Genomic DNA, 14,856 nt, shown 5'->3' on the forward strand with positions numbered 1-14,856 from the left:
ACACACACACACACACACACTTATCTGTTATATGTCAGTGTGTTTCTGTATGCGTATCCAGAGTGACCAAAACACAAAAGAAGTTATGAAACATTCACTTAAGCAGATTCAACACTTTTAGCTGCCAAACACATATGCACAGTTTTATTTAAAGGATAATTCTGGTTTATTTCCAGGGTCAGATTTTCTCAGTTTTGCCTACCTTTTCTATCACTTATTGTACTCATCAAAGTGATCTGGCAACACAGGAACATTGCTGTCTAATAAGGCAAAGGCAAGAAACAAGAGCAGTCCGACCATCAGACAGGAGAGCCAATACATTAGACAGATTATCTAAACTCATTTGTTTCTGAGGTAAAACACAACGGCAAGTAGAAAATTGGTCTGTAAAATGCGACTGAGTCATTTTCTATTACTATTTGTCTTTTGGATACGTTTGACTAACTGTGGGATTTTATTTGTATCTACTTTTTTTATCTTTGATTGATCTTCTCATCTAATTCTTGAGAAGAAAGCAAAATATCAATCTATTCCTTTCAAATCTAAATGATAGTCAGACGTATTTTTAGCAATGTTGCTGTATTCCCACATGTCAATTAACTTTGTGGGTACAATTACTGATAAAAACAACGGCTTAACCTACAAAAATAAGACCCACGTTGGAATAAACTGCACCTTTCCTTCGATTCAAGCACCTGAACTGAGCTGGAGTGGTAGCGTGACAGGAAGATAACGCAGACCAGTGTAAACTCCACTACAGCGCAGGGCAGAGTTTGTGAAATGGTAAAAAGGAGTAAAGCGAGAGTGACAGAAAAAGAGGGAGCGATCCAGCCAGAGGAGTAGGAGGGGGAGGGCATGTTTGTGCAATTTCAGCAGGAACTGTTTCTGCCGTTCCAGGCCGGGGTGACATGGCAGTGGCAGGCATTAACAAACGATAAGCGGCACCAGAACATCACGAGCAAACTGCGGCTCAATCAAAGTCCTTTCCCCCCTCACGGGGAGTGACTCTCTTAAATGGCATACAGACAGTACAGAGATGATTGAAAGTTTTGGAGAAGGTATGACGGGAGAATGTGTGTGTGTGTGTGTGTGTGTGTGTGTGTGTGTGTGTGTGTGACCTCTTGTTGTAGACACATGTAGACAAACAGCCCCACCCGTACCATCTCCCTCACCCGCTTTTGCTTTCTCTCTCAGAGGGAAAGCAGCGGCAGGGCCCGCCCACGACGAGGTCAAACAGAGATTTATTTCCTTATCAATTGGACCAGACAGCTGCCTGTCAAAGGAAAGCGAGACAGAAAGAAGGAGGGATGAAAGAAGGAAGCGTGGATGAGATGGAGGGCTGCGATGGGCAAGGTCACGTTACTTTGGAGATTTTTTAGTTGTGACTATCTGACACAGGCACATCAAGGTCTATAGTCCAGAGAGTGGAAGACGGGAAGGAGGGTGGGCAGCAGAAAAATGGAGGGAGAGATGATGGAGAAACGAGACAGAATTGGTCTTTGCTACGGCAGCAATGGAGAAAATAGAGAATTGTGTGTGTGTGTGTGTGTGTGTGTGTGTGTGTTTTGAGTGTGTGTTTGTGTCTGAGCGTGTGCTTGTGTGCTGCAGCGCGCCAGATTACAGAGTGACGTAGTGTTATCATTTCTCTGATAGGAGCTCTGCCACAAGAGTAGGAAGAGGAGGAGGCAGCGGATGGAGGGAGAGGACAGAAAGGGGGAGGGGTGACGAGTCTCATTGCTGGAAAAATGGTCTGATAGCCAAGAAAAGGGCAGGGGGGGAGAGAGGGGAAAGGAATAGTGAGGCAGAGAGAGCAGAGATAGAGACATAGTGCCACACAAAGGAACAGAGCATACACAAAGAGAGAGAGAGAGAGAGAGAGAGACAGGCAGAGGAAAAAGAGGGTAAAGGAAAGAGAGAGCAGTTGGAAGTGAAAGAAGAGGAAAAAAGGCAGTGAGCTTGAAAAGAGAGAGTTCTTTGTGTGTGAGATCAGAGAGTGCAATAGCAAGGCGAAAAGTTAAAAAACAAGCAAGGGGGGGGCAGATGATGAAGTAAAATGTAGAAGTGACAGTGAGGTGAGAAGACAAGAGAAGAGAAAGAAAGAAAGAAAGAAAGAAAGAAATACAAGATGAAGGACATGGTGAAGTGCCCTGAGTGACTGGTGGGTCACAGAAAGTGTGTGTGTGTGTGTGTGTGTGCGCATGGCAGCAGCAAGCAACATTTACAAAGAGGCAGCTGTTCCATTAGCTACTGCCATTGTGTCTAATTACATCCTGGTCTCCTTAGACACACACACACACACACACACACACACACACACACACACACACACACACACACACACACACACACACACACACACACAGCATATGTGCATATAAACATACAATTGCTGCCTCTCCAGCCAACCAAGAAATCCCTACCATGCACGCTAACAAGGGAAGGAACTTGAAGCGACAGAGCCACAGCGTGTGTGTGTGTGTGTGTGTATGTGTGTTAATCACAGTGTCAAGCACACTCCCTTACAACCCCATCCCCCTCAACACAAGAATACAAGGCAAAGAAAAGATCCAAGAGTGTCTGTGTGTGTGTTAGCCAGCATCTTTCTCACACACACACACACACACACACACACACACACACACACACACACACACACACACACACACACACACACACACACACACACACACACACACACACACACCTCCCCCAGCCGTTGAGGAGACGAGGATCTGAAGCTTTGTGAAATACCAAACATACCAGAGAAGCCACATGAGAGAGAAAAAGGCAGCTTTTAGGAGCCTCAAAAGACACACACACACACACACACACACACACACACACAAACACTCTCTTGCACATGCGCTTACTGAGAAAACAGGGCTTACAGTTGTTACAGAAATGAGGCTTTTCACACGCAAACACGCACGCTAAGCTAATATGATGTCAAAGCAGATAGACAAACACACACTCACACAAACCACACACAAACATACACGTACACACTCACAAACACATACAGGCTTCCTCCCTAATCAGCTCAGTGGTGTAGCATTTGGATAAGAAGTACTCCTAAGACTCCTTGACAATGGTGAGACAGGAGAGCTTACATTGTATTAAACCAGACAAACCGTACACAAGCATCCTTCAAGCTAAGCACCGTTGCTCACCTGCTCTCTGAAAAATATGACACAGAAAAAAAGGAAAACCCAACAGGGGTACAGGCTAACACAACACGAGTGTGGGTTTCCATTAAGTCAAGCTAAAAACGTTTGGGACCACGTGATCTGCAGAAACCCAAGGACATGCAACAATCATAAAAACGGAAAGCAGAAAGCAAACCAGGGCTGAGCAATACGTCCTAGTCATTTCATTAATTACTTGATTTCTTTCTGTTGTAGAAAATATCCAAGTCATGAAAACCTTGTTGTTACAGGGTGTGCAAACAGGTAGACACCAAGTGGAATTTACTAGATGACAGCCATCTAAAAGTGGCTAGGATATAAGTCCCCTGAATCCCGTATGCACTGCATACCAATCGTCATCATTAATTAGCATATGTTTTTATTGATTTATTTGATAGGGCTCATGTATATTTATGAACATTGTTGTATACAAAACACCATGTAAATATGCCAGAATTAGTAAAAATAACAACTTTTGGTTGACAGGTGGGCAGGTGACATAGGACTAACATCAAGACAGTCATTCTGCAAATGAGTGAATATTTGGTAGTTATAATCAGGACTGAAGTTTATTAAAATATTTCACTGAGTGAATAATAAAAAAAAAAGTCATTTTATGGCAGTTTTTTGGCGCAGACATTTCTGTCCTTCAAGGACCTCAGAGCAACTTAAAGGGATGCACAAGGGTTAACACCACGGCCAAAACCTATTTTTTATTTCAACCGTGAGCAGCTGCTCTATTTCCTTATTGCATTTAGGAAAAAAATCTCATCTTATTCACAACTTAATTAGATTACATTAGCATGTAGCTTTTATGTGACTGTTGTAGCTCAAAATGGCTGGCTATGCATTGTTGTACTGGCCGCCATCATATCTAGATAAACTCTGGTCTGCACTCTTATGTACGTATCGATAACTGTGGGCTAACTCTGCTGTGTTTGGGCTGTCCCTACCACATAGGCATGTAACTAGTTAGACCGGCTGTCTGGAGATGTCAGGCTGAAGTGTAGTCAAACAAAAAGGGGGAGCAAATGCAGGTTTTCCGTTTTTGTGCCTCAACTGATTATTTGAAGTGATTATCACGTTGATATGGAATAGCCACGGATCTTCTGCTTGGAAGGATAGGCAAATCAGCCATAAAGGATTTCTTTGTTGAGTTGTTTGCCAACGTTGCATTTATTTAAGGTGTGAATATAGTCCGAAAAAAAGGACAGCGGACGCGCACCCAATTCTCTTTAATACTGCATTGGGTCTCTGTTTAGCCTTTTTTCTACTTTAGTTTTATCAAGTCACATAGAGTTCCACGTCACCGAGTGTCTGCTCACCTCACAGTCAAATTGCTTGTTTTTCTATCTGAAATACAAAGTCGACAGGATGAGAGGGGGGCTAGGAAAGACAGAGAAAGAGATGGAGAGAGAAACAGCAAGAGGCAGAGAGAGGGAGAGAGACGGCCACAGGATGAGAGGAGAGATGAAGCAGGCAGGTCACCTCGTCATCAGCTAAACCAGACATCGCTCTATCTCTCTCTCTCTCTCTCTCCCCCTCCCTCCCTCCCACCCACCCACCACAGGTTTCTCTCATCTACACTGGCGAGGGCAGTGGGAGGAGTTTGCCTTGTAAGTGACAGCATTACCATTGCTCTGAGGGCACATTGTGCATTACAGCTCATTAGATTCCTGAATCGCTATTCATTTTCACTGGGTTCTAATCCCGCCGCGAGCAAGAAATGGGACGCCATGCGGGAGGGAATGAGACGGATCGGTCATGTCATCAACAAAGAGGCCGACGCTGTGTTGACGTCAAGTGAAGCAAATACAACATCTGAAGAGATGCACCTCCCCCCCCCCCCCCCTTCTCTACACAGGTACGGAGCTTGGTGAAAGAGTCACATACTCGCGCACACAGTCTCATCCCCATTTCCATCCCCACCTTGATTTTGAGCTCAACCTGGGAGATTGCTTTCCACAAGAGGGAAACATATACCAGCCTGCCTTTGAAAGACACACACACACCGACACACAACACAACAACCACACACACACACACACACACACACACACACACACACACACACACACACAATGTCATAAAACCATACCTACCGTCCATGTCAAGGTGAAATAGAGTAGGAAAACAAATAGATGTGCTAGTGGCAAACCACTGGTCCGGTGAGCAGCGACTCAGGAATAACTGTCGGACCCACACACACTTAAGTGATTGATTTTTTTTTTCATCTACTTCTAGCAATCAGCGTGACAATAAAGATGTAGAGGTGTGCAAGTCTGCAGATTACACCTGACCTAAAGATGTCAAATGCTCCGAATGAGATTGTTATTCCGTTTGAATGCCTCGCTGTATCGAAGACTTTCTACCTACAGTATATAAAGGGCAAGAGCTGCGGCCAACAACAGTTCCTAAATTGTTGAAAAAGTTCAGGCATTCTGGGGGAAAAAAAGCTAATTTAAATCACAGTGGCAGGCAGATATGTCACCTAACCTCCTCCTTTTAAAACCCCCACATGAAACACGAACGCTCCTGGTGTGTTGATTAATGGCCACAGTGGAATGGCTCATCCTCAGGGGCTGGGGTAGGAGACATGGGTGAGGTCCTTTTCGTTTTTCAATATACTGAGGTTACTGGTCCATACATACTACAAAAGCTGTGAAAACTAAATGACGTTAAATCACCCTCTGTGTGTGTCTTTGTGTACGAGTTCTCCGTGTGATACTTGGGCCAGCAGCTGCTACTGCAACTTTTCTATTTCAGGCCTTTCAGGATGACATTGGGATGCATGCATGGAAGTGGGCGTGTGTGCGTGTGCGTTTCTGTGATGTGATAGTGTCCAAAATGGAGCCAAAAGAGACCCAAATGCCCTTGTGTGTGACGCAAAATAGCAGTCAGCCAAGAGCCAAGGTGTCAAACGCTAACTGAAGACTGATGGGAGCTCATTTGTGTTTTCTGTCTATGGGCGTGTGATGGGTGTGTGTTTGTGTGTGTTGTCTCACTCAAAACAGAAACACATCACCTCTAATGCCCAGAAATAGTCTTCTGAATGATACTGTCAGCATGAGCTGTAGTCTATTATCGTCTGGCCTGCTAGCTCAGCTCCTGCTGGGCAGAACCAGGCTCTAGAACAGCGGACAGGGCTGCTGTGGATTAGCCTACATAACCGCACGGTACATGTATTAGACTATTAATGCAGGTATTTAGCATTTCTGGATTTAGCGCTAGCCCTGAACAGTGGGGGGGGCACATGTTATGCTTCCTTTAGAATTCTGAAACTGTGTACAATGCGATCATAATTGTTGTTTTACTACCTGAATAGGAGCCAACCAGAAAAAGTACTTTCAGAGTTAATTATCATCATCTCAACAAAGTAAAAGCAGCACAATAGAACACTATGGAAACAAAGCACTGCCATAGTATGCTGTAAGAAAGCAAAAGTGTATTTTTCTTGGGAAAATGTAGTCCCAGTTTTTTTTTTATATATATTTATTGCAATTTTAGTTTTCTGCACAGGCTCAGGTTAAACACTTTGCTGATCCAGAATAACAGGATCAGCTGTGATAAAGGTTCAATACTGTCAATAAATCAGCCAACAGTTTTTATCACGCTCCTGCTCATGTTCGGCTCAGATGGAACACTGATAACAATCTAGGGTTGTTTTTTTACCCTAGAGTCAATATCGCTTATTTATTTTTTAACAATGACTCACCTAAATATTTTTTGTTTTCACGGTGCCAACAGCAACTGCATCATATCTGTTTCCAGCAAAACAGACCGACAGCAGAAAATCCATGTTATGTACGTCTTTACATATGAAATTAATGTCAGTCTGACGTAATGTGCATTCTTCTAAGAAAAAAAAAAAATGTTTTTAGCAATTTCTCATGGCATATTGTCTCTAGAAGGGTATTATTCAACTTTTGCTTTAGTTAAAGAAGGAAAAGAAAATCACAATACTACAATACTATCAAATCTCAATTCTTCATGTATCGTGAAAGAATTCAATCGGGACAAAAGCATATCGTCCCAGCCCTATAACATTCTGTGGGCCGTCATCCAAATGCTGACGGGCGGGATTCCTACTGCTAACAATGACAGAATACACTCTCCACTGCTGTTCTGCACACTGATATTATTTTAGGAAGCTTGGCGAAGTCAGTTCTATTGTTGTTGGTCTACTGTGACTTTTCTGGGCACCACTCTGGTATTTTGTATGTCTCTCGGTCGTCTCCGTGCCGCTATGAGGGTTTTCAATCTACTTTATTGTTATCATACTACGACTGAATCTCTTGTATTACTTTACATTACGACTGATAGCTAGACTTGTTCTCAATTGTGCGCACTAGTACAGAATAAAAGAAGCATGTGAGTTGACTTGGCACTACTTTATGATATGACATGCTGAACTGTCAATTAACAAATCTGATCTTCAATAAAAGGTGTTAATAGGCCACCGCCTCGTTCCCACATGAAGGTGTATGCCCTTAAGGCAGAAGAAACCTGTCCTTGTAAATACAGAGGCAGAGCCACAAACACACACAAACATGTACAGGAACTGTTTACTGTACACACACACACACACACACACACACACACAAAGCCACGACAGAGAATACGCACGCAAATGCAGTATACACACGCACGCACACACGCACACACACGCAGTACATACACACACAGGTTTGCTGTTGATGGTGCAGGTAAAGCTGTGCTTTCCCAAGCATTTTGAACATTGTGTGAGACTAGCAAACCTCCCTGTGTGTAGGGTAAGCAGATTTTCTGCCTTCTAGCGCAAAAGCTACAATAAGGGAGGGTGGGATGGAGGGAGGAGGGAAGGAAAGAAGGAGAGTGTGAGTGTGAGAGAGAGAGAGAAAGAGAGAGAGGAAGGGAAGATATGGCAAAAGGAGAAGGGGGGGATAAGGAGAATGACAATGTGTTTTAGGGCTTACCTCCAACAAAATGACGGTAGACGAGGAAAGGGACGAAAAAATATAAATGGAAGGTGAGATCTCTTTCCTCCACCTGTGTGGTGGATTGCAGCAGCACAGAGCCCATGCTTTACACCACTCCCAGGTAGAGCTAAATCATGATAAACCTGCTAGGGCTGGAACGGTACATGTATTTATGTTGAACCTAAACAGTACGGGCGTCTAGGTTCGGTGTTTGAATTTACACGAAGAATACCCTGTAGAAATATGGCCGCAAGCGGCGATTCGCCGGTTCAAACCTTTTCTCTCTCTCAATAGCGTAAGTAATTTTAATGTGGTCCAACGCAGTTATAAAACACACCCTGCAAACTTTGTAACGACTGGACAAACAGTGCACTTTGTTTCAAATGCCTACAACTGCTTTGTCAAAAACATTTATTTTCACTTCAGTGTGATATGTAGCTCAGTCCAGCTCACCGCAATTTGAGAAAAGAAGATGACCAACACAAAAACAATTGCTAATAAAGCCGCAAGCTGCGATTCCAAGCTCAAACCTTGATTAGTGTCATTCCACGTCCGCTTATTGTGCATTTATAGCGCCCCCTAGTTGTCAATTTGAATGAAACTTTCAGGGTGTTGTTCAGGTACTTATGAGGATTTTTCCTGAGAGATGTGATAATTGGACAATGAATATGTGATTTATAGTAAAATGTGTGTAACGCCACTCACCCCTATCTTGTGTTTGTAGCGCCCCCTAGTGGCGTATGTATATAAAACTGTCTGGGTATATCTGGGGTACTTATCTAAACATACCCTGTGAGTTTTGTGATGATTAGCCTCACGGTTGCTGATTTGTGTTCATTTATGTCCAGAGCCACGCCCCTTTCAAAGTTCATTGGTCAATAACTTGAAAAGAAATTGAGATATGGACATGCTCTATACAACTTGTAATAAGCTTAATCCATTGATGATTCACTGAAACTTTGGTGGCAATCGGAGCTACGGTGTAGCACATTAAGCTGCACCTGTGTGAGAAATTTCAGGTCAATCGGACATACGGTGTGGGGGGTGTGGCCTTTTAAAGTTGGCATTTTGAAGCCTTAATTACATCGTCACCATGTGGCCGATTGGGTTCATATTTCTATATTAACACATGCACACCATTTCCAGTTATTCCCCCAAGTTTCATTTTTCTAGCTCATTCCAGCTCACGGGAAATTGAGCCGGCACGGCAGACAACTAATAATAATAATAATAATAATAATAATAATAATAATAATAACTAAAACAGACAAACATAGCAGGGTTCTACCGTTTAATTAATAAATTAACAAATGAATAATTGTAAAGTAGAACTACTGTTAGATACACGTTTCTTAGGGACACCTAATCTTTTGCATACATGTCATCTTTAATGTTAATAGCAAGAATACTTTCTCTTCTGTGGGGGAAGGTCTCGCCTAGGTAGATATTTTTTGTTATTATTCTATGTAATTTGCCCCTTCATAAATAAGAGATGCTGTATTTTCAGTTTTATAACTGATTGTCTTATTTTGTTTACAAGTTCCAGATGGAGCCTGGAGATGATGTGGGCTACTTATTGTTACTTACTTTACACACTCAGGGGAGAGACTGTATGACACTAGGTGGTACAGCCTGAGACATGCACAATAAAAAAATTGCCTTCTGCATTTTTTGTTTTGCTTTTCCCTCCATTGTACCGCTCTGAACCGTGATGTCTGAACCGAGGTTTGGTATTAGGGGTTTCCACCCCTAATACCCGCATCAGGTCAAAGCCGTTTACACATCTCAACACAGCGCCATCGGCTGAATTCAAGCACTAATTATTGAAAGAAAGAGATGTAGCGTAAGATGTATTGAAGTGAAGATGGAAATATTTCTGCTAGGACCGCTCAGTGTTGTGACACCAGAGGAAAAGTTGAACGAGGCAGTTTGAATTTCAATTCTTTTTTTTCTTTGGTTTAAAGACAGTCTCCGAGCTTGAGAACATCTGAAATATTTCTCCTTGTCTGAAATATTTCAGAGTTCAAAAGTTAATTAAGGTAATCTTGGGTAATCTATTTCTGGAGACTTTTATGTCTGGATTTTTAAATTACACCTTTATAAAATGACTTTGAGGTATTATTTTATATAGCTAAATTAAAAATTGCCCTAGTGTAACAGGCCTTGTTCACCGTTTTCTGATATTATTTTATAGACCAACCGATGCGTTGATCTATTGATGAAAAACTGGGCGTTGCAGTCCTACACTGTACAGTGGCACAAACCTTATGGCTGAATCAATATTAATATCTGAGAGCGTCGACATTTTTAAAACACAAATTAAAAACGAAACAGTAGTTCTGTGCCTCTATAGGAGTACTTGACTTGTTCCCTGCTTGTTAGTTGTGGAGCTGCTAGTTCTGGATTCCAGACCTGATGCTGATACTAAGTGGGACATTCCTGCTTTTCCTCACTTTTATCCAGTCACATGCGGTTTCACGGGCCACTGAAACCACATGTTGTGAAATTGTTGGTCACAAATGTCAGAGCTTTGGTGGCATTGGCCATGTGTTTACAGATGCATATGACATATACCAGGAAAGCAGAGCTACTAAAGAGGAGCTGTTAATGGGGGGGGGCAACCATCTACCCATCCTGATTTCCACACTGCAGTACAAAAAGGTACATACAGCCAGACGTCCCATTAAGTCATAAACATGAAACAAGGACACTGAAATTTGCCAAGCACTAGACAAAAAATAGCATCTTCTACCACATTTCTACACACCACACACACACAACACACGCACCACACACGCCACATCCCACACGCACACACACACACGACACACACACACACACACCACACACACACACACCACACACAACACACAAACACACACACACACACCACACACACACACACACCCCACAACACAACACACACACACACACACACACACACACCACACACACACGGCAATTGATTTTGTGGTACAAGAGCAGCAAAAGATGACATGAAGCATGTGAGGCTGACGCTTAGTGCCGCCAAATTGAAGCTCTGTTTCTAAAGTGAATTATCTTGGTGGCTGGTGTGCAGCTCGCTAGTGTGTGTGTGTGTGTGTGTGTGTGTGTGTGTGTGTGTGTGTGTGTGTGTGTGTGTGTGTGTTTATCACCCCTAAAGTTATAATGTGGGGGTGTGTTGAATGTGTCCCGGAATTAGTGTGACAGCGCATCTTTCCTGGTAAGGGTGTGTGTGTTTATTTGTGCAATTGGATGGGATGTTGGGAAGCTTGAGAAATAATGATTTAAGCCTGAGAACCAAGAGACGGGAGGGGAGCTAAGACAAATACACACACAACCAACACGCATGCGCACAGACCTCTGGTATGGAGTAATTTGTCTGAATATTACTGTTAGAGGGGTCTAATAATTGCTTAACACAATATCAACACGCAAAACTCAAAAAGCCCCAGAAAGACTTCATTGATTGCACACTGTGTTTCATATTAATGGTGGTATCTGGTCTTCACCCCACATTTACCCCACATTTACCCCACCATTAGTCAGTTCTTTTTACTAATCGCCACCACTAATACAAATCAAGTGTCGTTTCTGCATACAATGGCAGCTGTAAATAAATGTTGCTCCCTTGGAGTGTTCAGGTATGCATTTGTGTCCAAACAGTGGTTGTCAACGTCACACTGTTTACCAATGACAGCGCTTCACCCTTCCATCTTTTTCTCTCTCTTTCTTTGTGCCTTATTATGGTGAATGAGACAATAGGATCCCTGATAGGTGTCCTGTGCCATGCCTGATAGCACTGCCTCCCTCCAATGTAGCTGTCACGCCAGCTGATAGATGGACCCAGTACGCACACTAACACACACACACACACAACACACACACACACACACACACACACACACACACACACACACACTGACAGAGGCTGTGTTTCTTGACAATGACATGAATAAAAACACAGTATAGTGCATGCTAATATATTAGCCTAGCATGCCAACATCGCCCTGATGATGAGTTATTATTAGGTACAGAATTACTACTTACTGGTTATAATAACCAATAAGACAGCAGAATTAAGATATTAATTTTAATTCTAATAGAACTTGTAAGGATATACATTCCTCACATTTTTAGCTGCTAAATTGCAAAAGTTGAGTTAATTCTGTAAATTAGCTCAACTGTTAAATGAAACTTTGATGTTGTCTTGTAACAGTAAACCTGCTCCACTAGTTGGTGTCTGTAACAAAAGTCAAAGACATCTTTCTTAAAAACATTTTAAAAAGATAATAATAATTTAAAAAACATTGCTGCTGTCTGTAGCTCTGTTAGCAGAATAGCTCCATGTGGTACTGGCTGTTAGCTAGGTAAAGACTAAGTCACAAACTTTGTAAATTTGCCAAATTGCTAAATAGAAATTGGTTGTTTATCGACTATGAATGTTAAACTTGCTCTGCTGCCTGTTTTCTGTCATGTTATGCTTGCTCCAAGACAGTTTTCTAGGGTAAAAAAACACATTGCTGTCTGCAGCTCGGTTAGCATGCCTTCCATGTGGTACTGGCCAATAGCTAGGTAGCTTTAGAGCAAATTAAACCTTTAGCTATATCAATATCAGCATTTTAAGCTTTTTACCTTCATATCTAAAATTCAGGACCTCCTAAGCAGTTAAAGCCTGTGTAACTCTTAATACTAACCATAGCATTCAATAGAGTTATTTAGAAGACGTCAGATATTAGTTGTTACCATCTTAATTAGACAACCACTCTAGTGTCATGGCTGATTTTATAAATTAAGTACTGAGCAAAGCTAAGCACCCCACTACTCAGCTACAGGTATATCAGTAACCATGGGTAATAGTTTGGGCAAAGGTAAAGGCTCTGCCCACCTGCACAGGTGTTTTTCAATTATTCCATCTGATTACCCCTCCGCTCAAGTTGCTATTCTGTGAATTATGCAAAGCCAGCAAAGTACATGTACCAATAACAATGATAAATGTGAAGGTTGTCCTCTAAAATGTGCACCGACGCAAACATGGTGTGAGGGAAATGTAAACCAAGCACAGTCTGCACGCGCCCACACAGTCCTGAGGAGAGCTCTAATAAGGTGCAACAAGTGAAAACACCTGTGTAGGTGTACCGTGGGTGTGTTATTAACCTTTAACTGTAGGACATGAATTTGCATTGATAAACAGAATACATGCAAGGTTTTTAGTCTTTAAAAAAGTAAATGTTTGGGCTGATATCAATTTAAAAATTGAAGGGTAAATGATTGTCTTGTCTGATAGGAATATCAGCTGCCTGATACTTTCAGGAATGTACAAATCTGTAAGAGACATCATGCAAGTGAAAAATGGGCCCAGGAATGCTTTTGTATATTCTAAGTATCTTAGAAAAACATCTTAGTATCTACAAACTAATCAATTTGTATGCCAGTTATACAGCGTTTAACCTAAACTACAATATCTGCAGTTCTGTTTGTTGCTATTGTAGTTATGTTATTTCCCCTCAGGAATGCTTTAAGTCCATCTTATCTTATCTGAACTATTCAGATATTAAGGCTGATCTTGATGAACTGTCTATAGGTGGCGCTCTTCTCTGGTGAGAGTAGTAAAAAGAACATTGTTTTTAACCAACTAAGCGGGATCTTTATCAACAGAAGCATCTGAAATGATTGTGCATCTTGTAGCAAACACAAACACATAAAAATGAATTACATGAGCATAGCTGTATCCTGTAAACCCAAATAATTAATCAAACTATACAAACAGTGCATGAGTCTGAGTGTGTGTGCGTGTGCGTGTGTCATGGGGGCTGTGTTGTGTGTGTGTGTGTGTGGGTACGCTTTCGTGGGTCTTGTCTGTGTGAATGAGGTGCGCAGGGGAGGAGGAGAGGGAGGCGGGAGTGGGGGAAATATAAACGAAATGATGGGGGGGGGGCTCTTGCGCACACCCAATCAATCACCTTCTTGGGGTTAGTTATTGGCTTTTTTTCTTTGCTTTTTTCTCCTCCCTCGCACCGCGCGGCGCGCGGAGGCGGGTGGCGGGCGGCTCGACCCCGGGGAGACCCAAGCTAGGGGGCGCGCGACGGAGTGGGCCAGGCGGTCTTTAGTGCTGCATGGTCGAAAGCGGTCAAGGCGGCTCCTGTACTCCCTGGGGAGCCCGGGGGGGCAAGGGGGTCTATCGTCATGTCTGGGGGCGGGGGAACGGCGGTCGTATCGTAAGGCCTGGGGGAAGCGGGGCCAGGATGTTAGCCTGTTATACTGGGCGGGCGGGGGCCCGGAGGTATGGTATTGTGATGCCTGGAGGACGAAGGTACCGGAGGGATATAGTATGCTGGGAGGAAGAGGGGAAAGGAGGTGTATAGTAATGCATGGGAGGAAGAGGGGAAAGGAGGTTATAGTATGCCTGGGAGAGAGCGGGGAAAGGAGTAATAGTAAGCATGGGAAGGAAGAGGGGAAAGGCAGGGTTCATGCTGGGAGAAAGATTGGGAAAGGAGGTGGCGTCCTTATGCACGGAAAAGGGAAATCTACTGGATGTGACAGGGATGTAAGCAGGCGAACCATGTGAGAGATGAGTGGCAAGAAGTCCGACATGAGGGGGGGGGGGGAATCGATACAGCATAGTATCGCGATATTTTCAGTGGCAATACTGTGTCGGTACACAGGTGCCAAGTATGGATCGTTTATCATATATGTGTTGGTCAGTTTGTCTG

General features: G+C 42.9%; 1 protein-coding gene and 1 long non-coding RNA gene across 2 annotated transcripts in view; one reads left to right on the plus strand and one right to left on the minus strand.

Annotated features, from left to right (window-relative positions):
• LOC116700460 (uncharacterized) overlaps window positions 1-1,117 on the plus strand; it is a 24,688-nt gene extending 23,571 nt beyond the window's left edge. The window contains exon 3 of the long non-coding RNA XR_004334661.1: window positions 1,071-1,117. This is a non-coding gene — a long non-coding RNA (uncharacterized LOC116700460). The remainder of the gene's footprint in view (window positions 1-1,070) is intronic.
• The window catches only part of maml3 (mastermind-like transcriptional coactivator 3), a 146,594-nt gene that overhangs the window by 23,756 nt on the left and 107,982 nt on the right, over window positions 1-14,856 (minus strand). The gene's annotated exons all lie outside the window — the stretch shown is intronic.

Source organism: Etheostoma spectabile, chromosome 2 (assembly GCF_008692095.1).
Source record: "Etheostoma spectabile isolate EspeVRDwgs_2016 chromosome 2, UIUC_Espe_1.0, whole genome shotgun sequence".
NCBI lineage: Eukaryota > Metazoa > Chordata > Actinopteri > Perciformes > Percidae > Etheostoma > Etheostoma spectabile.